Below are 10,770 nucleotides of genomic sequence, written 5' to 3'. Positions count from 1 at the left end.
CAGTGACCCTGGGTCTCCACCTGCCTTTGGTTTTCCTTTAGTTCATTTCACTCCCTCTTGGGCACGTCCCATTCGGATTTGCCTTTTCCCGCCCAATCCAGCATGGTGAAGCTGGAGCTCACAAGGGCCGGGTGGGCGGGCCTCCCTGGGGGCGAGCCCAGGCGCTTCCAGCTCGGTGTCTGTACAGCGCCTGGCACCGTGGAGCTGAGGGACTCCCCCCGCCCAGCCCCACCAGCGACCTGGTGCCCCGGGCTGCAGTTGGGGCAGGGAGTAGGCCAGAGGCTCCCAACGGCCCCCCCTGGGCTCTGCCCCGGGGTCTCTCCAGCCCGGCCCACCCCACCTAGTTCCTTGGGGGGATCCCCGGCCGCCTTCACGGGCAGGGGACACCCTGCCCCGCCCCCTGCCCGTGTCCCTCTCCACGCGTCTCAATAAAGTTTTGAGCGGACGGCGCTGGCGCGGGGGCCGCTGGGAGATCGGCGGCTCCTCCAATCAGCGGGCGCGGCGCGGAGGAGCCAGTGCCGCGGTGGAAGGAGGCGGCAGGTAGGAGCGGGCCTGGGCCGGCGCGCAGGGGCGTCCTGTGCTCCTCCGCGAGCTCCCCCCGCCCCCCACGCTCAGGGTCCCCGCTGAGCTGTGCGGGGGGAGGGCGGCGCGCACGGCTCCCCCTGGGGTGGCTGCGGCGCAGCCCAGGGCGCCCTCTGGCGGCGAGGCCGGTGTAGCGGCCCGGCCCGCCCCACGTGCGGTGCAGGCCTGGCGAGGGGCCCGCCCCTGGGCAAAGCCGGCTGCCCTTGAGCGCCCGGGGACTGTGCCAGGGGAGGCAGCCGCGTCTAGTGGCTGGAGCCTCTCTCAGCCCTGCCTGGCCTTGGGGACGTTGCTTAACCTTTCTATGCCTCAGTTTCCCCACGGGTAAAATGTGTGTGTGTGTGTGGGGGGAGCAGCGTTGTGAAGTGCTTTGAGGTGGCCAGCGAGTAACTACGGTGTCAGTGCCAGATACCGTTAATCGTCGGGCTTCTCTGGCGAGTCTTCTCCATCCCACCACCAGCCCTGCCGGCCCTCTCCACACATGTCCAGTCTAAGGGGGTGTCTGCCCAAGGAGGTTTGACTTCTTCTGCGTTGTGGTGGTAGTTATTTTCTCCTGTCAGATGAATGAACTTTAACATAGTTGGGCATGTATCTAGTACCCTTCATCCTGGAAGATTCTCAGGTCTGAGATTTTTCAAAGGAGGCTAAGGGAGTTAAGCACCCAAATTCAGTAGGAGTCGGGTGCCAGAGTTCCCTAGTCTCCTTAGAGATTCCTGCCCAAATTACTTTATGCATTTTTATGCAAGCAATACACATGGATTCCTTCATCCGCTACTGACTGCAGCCCTCTCTGGGATGGTTCATCGTGGTATTTCCTTAATACTGTAGCGCAATGCTATGTAGCCACTTAGGCCAGGATGTGCAGAAACAGTATTGCATCTAATTGAAACTCTGTTTGGGAATTTAAGTAGGTAGAATCTGAGGTGGCACTGAGCATTCTGTCTCAGGTGCTTGGTTGGCTGGTTCTTGCCCACATGGGGAGGGTCACACATCACCATATGTGGGGGTGAGGGAAGGAATTTCCCCCCAGCTCAAACTGTCAGTGAGTTGGGTGGTTTTTTTGCCTCTGCAGTGTGAGGCATGGGGTCACTTGTCAGGTGTATCTGGGTATAACTCACTTAATCATTTCCCTCCTGTTGTGGAGGCCTCGGGCATTGGTGCACTTGGGTCCTGCTATTCTCTGCCTGAGACACATAACGGTCTTGTCACTTGTGGGCTGCAATACTTTGTTGTAATTTTGGTTGTTGGATTTAGTGTGTGGGGATGGGGGGAGGCGGCCTGCGATGGACAACAGGTCTACCTGGATGATCTGATGGTTCCTTCTGGCCTTGAACTCTGACTCTAATAGTCTGAATTGGACTCCTCTTGTGAAAAGTGATATGAGATCTTTAATTATCACAAATGCCCGAGATCTCTGTTTAAAATCCCTTCTGAAACACTGTTATCAGCTGCCCATTTTCCTATAACACCATGTGAGAATATTTGGTTCGTTACTGACTCGGAGGCAAGAATGTACCCTGATGAACATGTAATTGTTCTTTGGTGATATCACATCCAGTGACTGCCCCATTCTATCGCTGCCTTAACATGTAAGCTCTGGTGAGAATGCAGTGTTCAGGTCACGTGACGTGATAGTTGCCAAGTAACATTTTTAAATTCAGTGTGCTCTGTTAGAGAGACATTTGGAACAGCAGAAATGGGATTTGTGTACAGTATCTGGTAAATTGTACTTTAGCAAATAGTCTTTTTGATGCTTACTGTGTACAGGGCAACTCTCTTTGGATGCCTAGACTGAGTCCTGAAATAAAAACCTAAATGAAAGTAACATCTAAGATTCAGCTTTTTTTCAGGCAAAAGCAGACTATAGTGATAAGTAGAGTCCTACCAAATTCACAATCCATTTTGATCAATTTCATGGCCAGAGGGATTTAAAATTCATCCCTTTCACATTTTCAGGTGTTTACATTTGAAATTTCTTGGTGTTGGGTCCCAACCCAAAAAGTATCCAGAGGTGAGTCTAACCTCCTCCTTGCCCCACTGCAGGTGAAGGACAAGTCTTGTCCCTCCCCAGCCTGGTGGGGGCTCGCAGCTAGGAAACCCCTGGCAGGGGTGCTCCTAGCAGCAAGGGGGAGATCAGATTTCTCGGGGAAGTGCTTATTTTGTCGTCTATGACACGTTTTTCACAGTTGTGAAATTAGTAGAGTCCTAGTGAGAAGCAGAGTTGACTTTACAGCTTCAGGTTGTCCATGTGAGACATACCTGCCCAAACTGTGGCTTTTGGCTCCATATGGCTTGACAGACGCTATTGTTTCCTACCAATGATTTCCCACTTACTTCCGTTGTTCTTTGGTTCGATGACCTATCAGTACAGAAAGGATACGGGGGAAAATAAATGTTACAAGAAAAATATCCCAGGTGCAGGGTTTTTATGTAAAATTAAAAAAAAATAATATGATCAGTTTGTTTGGTCTCCCTTATTTTTCTCTGTATCTTCTGCTTCCGGCTTCTGTTTTCTTTCCAGCGGGTTGGGATATGACTTTTCAACAGCTGGTGGTACTTGGCCACTTCTCAGGAGTGGCCAGCCAATTGGGCCACTAGCTTTGCTGAATCTTTCTAAATAGGATCCTCTCCATGTTATAGCTCTCATCTTTAAAAGGCTGCAGCAAGAGCGATAACATGATTATAACATTGGCCTTGGCTACATTTGAGAGTTACAGCGCTGGTGGTGGCTTATTAGAGCTGTAACTCACTCCCAGTCCACACTGGCAAGGCACATACAGTGCTGTATCTCTGTGGCTACAGAGCTGCTTGTACTCCACCTCCCCGAGAGGAATAAAGAGTATAGTGCTGCTCCTGCAGCGCTGGGGTGCCAGTGTAAACAGGGAATAATCTTAGTACGCTGTGATTGACCTCAGGAAGCTTCCCATTATCCTTTTAAGTAAAGGTTCCGCTCTTCGTTTTGTTATGAACTCCGGGCTCTGGAGCTGCTTATCAAAAAAACAAACATAGCTCCTGTTTGCTGTGAATGAGCAGAGGCAGGGGGGCTCCCTTTGGAACACCCACAGCTAAAGTTTGCTTGAAGAGAGGGGGCTTGAGGAGAGAAGCAGCCCGCGGCTGGAGGGGGGTGTGTGTCCGTTTCTGCGAGGCTGCTTTTCTGGTCTGTGAGGAAAAAAAGAGCTGCTGTTTGCTTTCAGTGAGTGAGAGAAAGGGGGTGAGGTAGGGAGTCGGAACTTGCAAGGCAGAGAGCTGACACAGTGTCGGCGCCAAAAATCCACGCTCTTTCTCCCCCATGCTCTCTGTCACACTCCACCCCCCCCTTTTGAAAAGCACGTTGCAGCCACTTGAACGCTGAGATAGCTGCCCGTAATGCACCGCTCCCAATGCCGCTACAGATGCTGCAAATGTGGCCCTGACAGTGCGCTGGTAACTGTCAATGTGGCCAAACTGCAGCGCTTTCCCTACTCAGCTGTACGAAGATAAGTTTAACTCCCAGTGCTGTACAGCTGCAAGTGTAGCCATACCCATTGTTTGGTCCCATCTACACAGGCAAGGCAAAAACTCTTATAACATAGTTGGAGAGCTCTTGTGTTAAAACATGAACTCGTGGTGCGGTAAGAATTGCTGTCTAGACAGCTGCTAATGTGGAATGATGGGTGCCCAGCATGGCATGACATTGTCCTCCTCTTATACCTGGGGGAGAAGAGGACAGAATTTTTAAGTCCCCTCCTTAGGCATGTTGTAGTTTTATAAGTCACCCTGAGGTTCTGCTCTGTTGTGACTGAGCCTGCTTCCCTCCTGGTTCAGTCATCATGGTAGAATTACTCCTGCTGGTTTTCTGCACCACTATGCAATGCAGAATTTGCGCAGAATTAATGTTCCCTGTAGAATTTTCTTTTTTCACACAGAATTTGTGAATTCTCCCCAGCGCATCCACCTGTGTCTTTCGCAGGCGGCTGGGGCTCCCGCTCTGAACCCCTAGCAGTTGGAGCTCCCGCTTTGAGCCCAGATAGCTGGGGCTGACAATGGGAGTGTGATTATATTGTGTTATTTTGACAAATAAAATATGCAGAATTTTGCAGAATTTTAAAATATGTGCAGAATTTTTAATGATTGGTGCAAAATTCCCCCAAGAGTATAGAATGTGAGTTTCTACTGCCTGACTTTCCAACAGAGGTAATGTCACAGTGGTTTCTAAATCTTCCTTGTAGTACCCTCTGTCAGTTCAGAGAGTGGAGAGAGTTTTGATCTCCTCCAAGGTTTTTCAGAAACAAAATTAAATACTTGATGTAATCAATTTTCCATGTAGCAAAGGTTAATGGTGGGGTGTCCCAACGACCTGTGCTAGGATCAGGTACCATTTAATATATTTATTGAGGAATTGGAAAAGAGGGTGAATGATGAGGTTGCAACATTGACAGATGTCGCAGTTATTTAGGATAGCTAAGACTAGGGAAGTCTGTGAGGAACTTCAAAGTTAGATGGCAGATGAAAGTCAATGTTGACAAATGCAAGGTAATACACGTTGAAAGGAATAATTTGAAATACTCAGACACATTGCTGGATCCTAAATTAAATAATGAAGGGTAGAGAGAACGTAAGTCGGGTGCACTTACTTACCCTTTCTCATAATACAAGAACAAGGGAGTATTAAATGAAACTGAAAGGCAACACGTTTGAAACTGATGGAAGGAAATTATTTTATGCAGTGCATAATTGACCTATGGAACTCATGGCTACAGAAAATCAATGAAACCAAGAGCTTAGTAGCAGTCATTGGAAGATTAGACTTTTATATGGATAAATATATATCCACAGTTAAAATAGATAGTTTTTGGCCCAGATGTTCTTAATCCTAACTGGTAACTTTTAGAAACTGAAAAAGGTGCACGTTACAGATATTTTTGCCCTCATTTGAAGCATTTGGTATTGACCACTGTTGGATACAGGATATTGGACTAGATGAATCATTGATCTGATCTGGTATGGCAGTTCCTATGTTCTTAGATGACATTTATTTTTTTATCTACCGTGTGGTATCTCACTTCATCCTGATGTGATCAGTACTTGGAAATGTTCTCAAACTGGATATCTGTCATGTTTTTAATTCATGGGAGAGGGGGAGTTCCTTTGGCTGAAAATACCCAGCTGACTTGTGGTTTCGGCAGACCATTTCCATTTGTTGTACTCTAATTTCAAGGCGCTTTACTTCAAAACACATTTGGAACTCTGTTTAGTTTCAGGCTCTGACCTGCAATTTGTACTCATGCAAAATGCTTGAAGCCTGCAGAATGGGGTTTTTACATATGATCTTTTGGATTCTCCTTCAGCTTTCAAAAACAAATTATAGATGCTGGGGAAAAATTGTCTGCTTAAGGGAAAACAAAAGGAAGCAGGGAAAACCATAATATGAACATTTATATAGAAAACCCATTGTATATCAAAATATGCAAAGCATAAAAATAGACTGGTAATCAAAATTACTAAACAAGGTTATTTTACAGATAAGAACGGCCATAATGCGTCAGACCAAAGGTCCATCAAGCCCAGTATCCTGTCCTCTGACAGTGGCCAATGGCAGGTGCCCCAAAGGGAATGAACAGAGAGGTTATCGTCAAGTGATCCATCCCCTGTCGCCCAGTCCCAGCTTCTGGCAAATAGAGGCTAGAGACACCATTCCTGCCCGTCCTGGCTAATAGCTATTGGTGGACATATCCTCCATGACTCTATCTAGCTCCCTTTTGAACCCCATTATAGCACTGGCCTTCACATCACCCTCTGGCAAGGAGTTTGAGAGGTTGACAGTGTGTTGCATGGAAAAAATACTTACTTGTGTTTGTTTTAAACCTGCTACCTATTAACTTCATTTGGTGGCCCCTTGTTCTTGTATTATGAGGAGTAAATAACATTCTCTTATTTACTTTCTCTATACCACTCATGATTTTAGCTTGCAGCTTTCAGGTTCTAGATTGTTTGTATGTAGAAACAGTAATGCAAGAAATTCTGGTAGATGTTGAAAATCTGGGGTTCTTTTTTTGTTTTATTTTTTACCCTCCTTCCTGCCAACCGACTTGAAGTATTTACCAGGCACTTCCTATCCATAGGCTAGCATAGAAGATAAAGAGGGTAGAGTGGGAAGTTCCAGCTGTGAGGAGAGGGTGTTAGAATTCCTGCCAATGTACTGTCCTGAGTCCAGGTCGGAAGGTCCTTTCTACCCCCTCGCTTGTACTTTCAGAGTCCTGACTGCTGCAAGGGAAAGAGGACTCTGCAACTCTGCCCCATTCTCATCCTTGTGGAGTTTTTTTATATCTTCTTTCCCCACATGATTATCTCTAATTCCTAACTCTGCTGCTGATAGCTTTTTTAGGACCAGTGTGAAATTGACCTGATTTTTGTCTCTTTCCCCACTGTTTGGATTCTGAGTAGAAGCCCTGAAACTGACCCAGACATGTCGATTTCACATTGCTGAGCTCTCAGAGCCGGCAGTAGCTGAAACTGTCTTGTGGGAACTAGATCAGCATTAAATTTATTCATGTTCACATCATATTTGAAAGAATATCTTTGCTAGATTTTTTTTTTTAAAATAGAAGTATGAACTTTAATGGCTTATAGTCCTCTGTTCTCCAGTGAAAGTTTCTTGCAGGTCAGCCATGTTGATGACTGGTTTTCAAACTCTGAGTTTTAATATCCAACTCAAGAGTAAGGTACTTGTGCTTTATCTGTTACATTTATCTGTTTAAGAACCTTTTCCAGTAATAAGGGAATTTAATTTTTTGGCCCATATTACTCAAAGCTAATTAATTAGATGACATAAGCCTTTCAGTATTTGAAAGATAACAGACACTGTTCACACATTTGAATATTTAAACTTTTAAATCTTTTTAAAGCCAGTTCAATAAAATATTCAGCGTGGCTATATTTGGAATACAGTAATTACAACATTCTTCATAAGACACGGTATCCATCTTCTTGAGGAGACTTCATTTTTTAATAGCAAACCATCATTGAAAATACTCTGTGTGGAGTTAGCAAACCAGTCATTATCTCTTATGGGCTCCTTTAGGCTTAAATTCAGTCAACTAATACAATCTTTGGAGTTTATTTTTGGTTTCAGAATGTTAGAGAAATGTTAAAATTTGAGTTTTATTGGACATGGGATAGTAGTTTAATGCAGCATCATCTAGTGATGTTGTTTTCCAGAAGAGCTGTGCCTATCCTGGCTTTTAGCCCACGGTCGATCTGGCTTCACAGAAGTTAGTTTAATTTCTTCTGTCTGCATTTTCTTTCCCTTAGGTGTCAGTTGTTGCTCTTTCCCCAGCCAGACATTTAAATCTGCCATCATTCCGCTCCTTATTGTAGTAGCAGTTCCCATCTTGAACAGCAGCATTAAGAGTCAGACTGCAGTCTCTTGAATGCAGTAAATTCTGTCAGTGTAAAGACTATCTTCTTTGTGCTGCTGTTCTGTCTAACCATTTTAATGTTGTTGTTAGGAAAAAAGCCATTTGCTGATCATTCTCTAGATGAGTAGTGAGTTGTCATTACCACAGATTTATTATAACCACAGTTAGTTTAGTGTGTGTGGGTAATATAACTCCTGTTTATTCCAGATTTACCTAAACTGATCTCTTTTTTCACAGAGTTTGTTGAAATGGTCCCATTCTGAAAATTTATGGAACAAACCCTGCATGATGTTGATACTGAGTCTGTGGCTAAAAGTGCAGGTTTGGGAGCTGTTTTACACTGCACTGACTCTTCATGCTTTTGGTTTCAGTGCTCTCTGAGAAGTTAGCTCCTGCTTATGCTGCTGGCTTTTTATCTAGGCAGTTAATGAAAAAGGGAAGTGGACCGGATCAAATCAGATCAAACTAAATTCTGTGCTATTCTTGCAGTCAGCGCCACACATGCTGCTCCCTCAGAAACTGACATTAGCAGTCTTAACTGTATGGGAGTGTGGTTATTCTGGTCACTGTCTGCTAACAGAGGCTGCTTCTGGCAGCCGAGCACAGATCTGTGCCAAAGGGAAACAGTTCACAAGTAAACACTGAAAAGATGTCCTATACTGCATTGCAGGGCATGAAATTGCCTTTCTTCCACTGGCCTGCTAATCTTATCTAACAAATCCAGTACAAACTATCCAGTCTGGTTTGTTGGCCAGCATAAACCTGATTGTCACCCGTACCCCCACACAGTTTGGTAGCTAGCCAGCAGTGGGTGGAGAATGTTTACATGGGCCCTAATGTCTGGAAGCAGGCTATTAGTTTGTGTTGTGGTGTCTGTGCAAAATAATAGTATGAAATGTTCTTGGATTCTTTTTTTTTTTTTTTTTTATTAACTGCATGTGTCTGAATCACTAAACATAATACTTTTAAGCAAACTCCTACCCAGATAGTGCTAAATAGTTCTTTTAGCACTAGTAACAGTGGTGCTTAGCCACAGTGATGAAACTGGATGCCTAGTAAATATAAAATCCATTCCATTCGAATTCTTGGATTTCTTTTCTGTTGCACTGTATGTCTTAAGCAGAGGATTTTTAAAATATATTTTTCAGAGCTAAAATGTTACCTTTTACTTGTGCACTCCCTCACTCTCTTCTTACCCTCCTTGTCAGTTCATGATGATTTCACCTTAGACTGATGATCGATGGAAATCATGTGATTGCCATGATGTACTGGATATATTCAACATCACAGAAGGTGGTTGCCTATTTGGATGTACTGGACGATAGGGCAGGAGGTAGTTTTTAGCCCTTCCCTCCTACCTGGTTGAAAGGCTCATATGCTCCCTTTTTTTTGCTGCTTTGATCATTCCTCCCTCCTTTATAGGTATAAATTACTTAATTGTGATCTGACTGTGCTAATCAAATATCTCTTGAACAACTGAAACTACAGTAAAAGAAATACAAATGCGTCTGCTCAAGGGAACATTTTGTAAGAAGTTCAGTCTCTTTTGGGGATGCTGAGATGTTTAACACTAATATGTTGCAAGAGAGTAATGAGAGGTAATTTTATTTGCTTATTTGAACAACAAACAGGCAAATGAGTCCAGTGTGAAAACGAGGCTATTTTATAGAAGGAAAATGCCTACAGTTTAAAGGATCACAGTTAATGCCATAGACCGTAGTTTGTCTCCTCCCATTACTTAGAAAGAAAGAAAGAAGGGGTGCTAACTTCTCTTCTGTGTAGGGACATTTTAAAATCCTGGATAAAGGAGATGATTTGGAGAGGGGGGACATTCCAAGGGGTTACACCAAAGTTCAGATTTGGTTTAGGGAGGATCCCAGTTTGCGGATCTGTGCTTTGAGGGGTGATATGAGTGTAGGGCATTTCTCCCCTGTCTTCTCCTCTGTTTGAGTTCAGGAATCAGCTGGATTTGTGGCTTCTGTGTAAGGAGAATAATTCTTGGAAGTTTGTGACCTCTATTTAGAGGACTTTTTTTAAGATGGCAAAAAGAAAGTTGGCCTCTGCAAAGGACAATATCCATGCTTTGAGAATTGGGTCATAGTGAAAGATGTGGTGCCATTTTATTTGCCAGTGTCCTCTCTAGGAACACTTCTTTGTCTCACTTGTATGTCTACACTGCAAAAAAAAACAACCACCGCCACTCTTGTGTTCCTAATTCAGGTTAGCTAACCCACGTTAGCAAACTTAGGTTAAAATAGTAGTGATGGCATGGCAGCTCTGCTTTTAACTCAGTTTAGCAGATCAAATTCAGCTCCAGCATAGGCTTATAATCAAGCTGCTAACCAGGTTAAGAACAGACCTTGTTCGTTTGTTTTGTTTGTTTTTTTATTTTACAGTGTAGACATACCCTTACTGAGAAGAATTTCAGAAATATTTTTGTTTTTGCTATACTAGGAATGCTGCAAAAGTATTTTCAAGTAAGGGTAATGATGGGATTGGGGCAGGGTGGTGGTGGGGAATGCTCTGGAGGTTCCATTATTGTTGTTTATAGGATCATGTTAAGATATATGAAATGTCTGGATGCTGTAACTCGTTTTGGAGGATTATTGATTCATTTGAAAAAAAAAAAAGAGATGGGAACTAATCAGTCAGTTCCCAGAAGATTATTATGATGCTGATTCTGCATTAGAGTGACACCTTTTGTGTGTTGTTCTACTTTGTCTAATGCTGAATGTTCAGCATTGGTTCACATGAGCATTTGTACTGGTCCAGTTTCACTTTCAGTATCCTCTGC

General features: G+C 44.3%; 1 protein-coding gene across 3 annotated transcripts in view; it reads left to right on the top strand.

Annotated features, from left to right (window-relative positions):
- Positions 1-473: 473 nt before the first annotated feature.
- NUP93 (nucleoporin 93) overlaps positions 474-10,770 on the top strand; it is a 133,145-nt gene continuing 122,848 nt past the window's right edge. For 2 of the 3 annotated variants that reach the window (XM_032774037.2, XM_032774040.2), the window contains exon 1: positions 474-540. The gene's annotated coding sequence lies outside the window, so the exon portion shown is untranslated. Of the gene's footprint in view, positions 541-745; positions 904-10,770 lie in introns of those variants that run through there. The other variant, XM_075073708.1, reaches the window with a different exon arrangement.

Source organism: Chelonoidis abingdonii, chromosome 19 (assembly GCF_003597395.2).
Source record: "Chelonoidis abingdonii isolate Lonesome George chromosome 19, CheloAbing_2.0, whole genome shotgun sequence".
NCBI classification, from domain to species: domain Eukaryota; kingdom Metazoa; phylum Chordata; order Testudines; family Testudinidae; genus Chelonoidis; species Chelonoidis abingdonii.
Note: the sequence above shows the minus strand (reverse complement) of the source record. Positions and strands in the feature narration are given on the sequence as shown.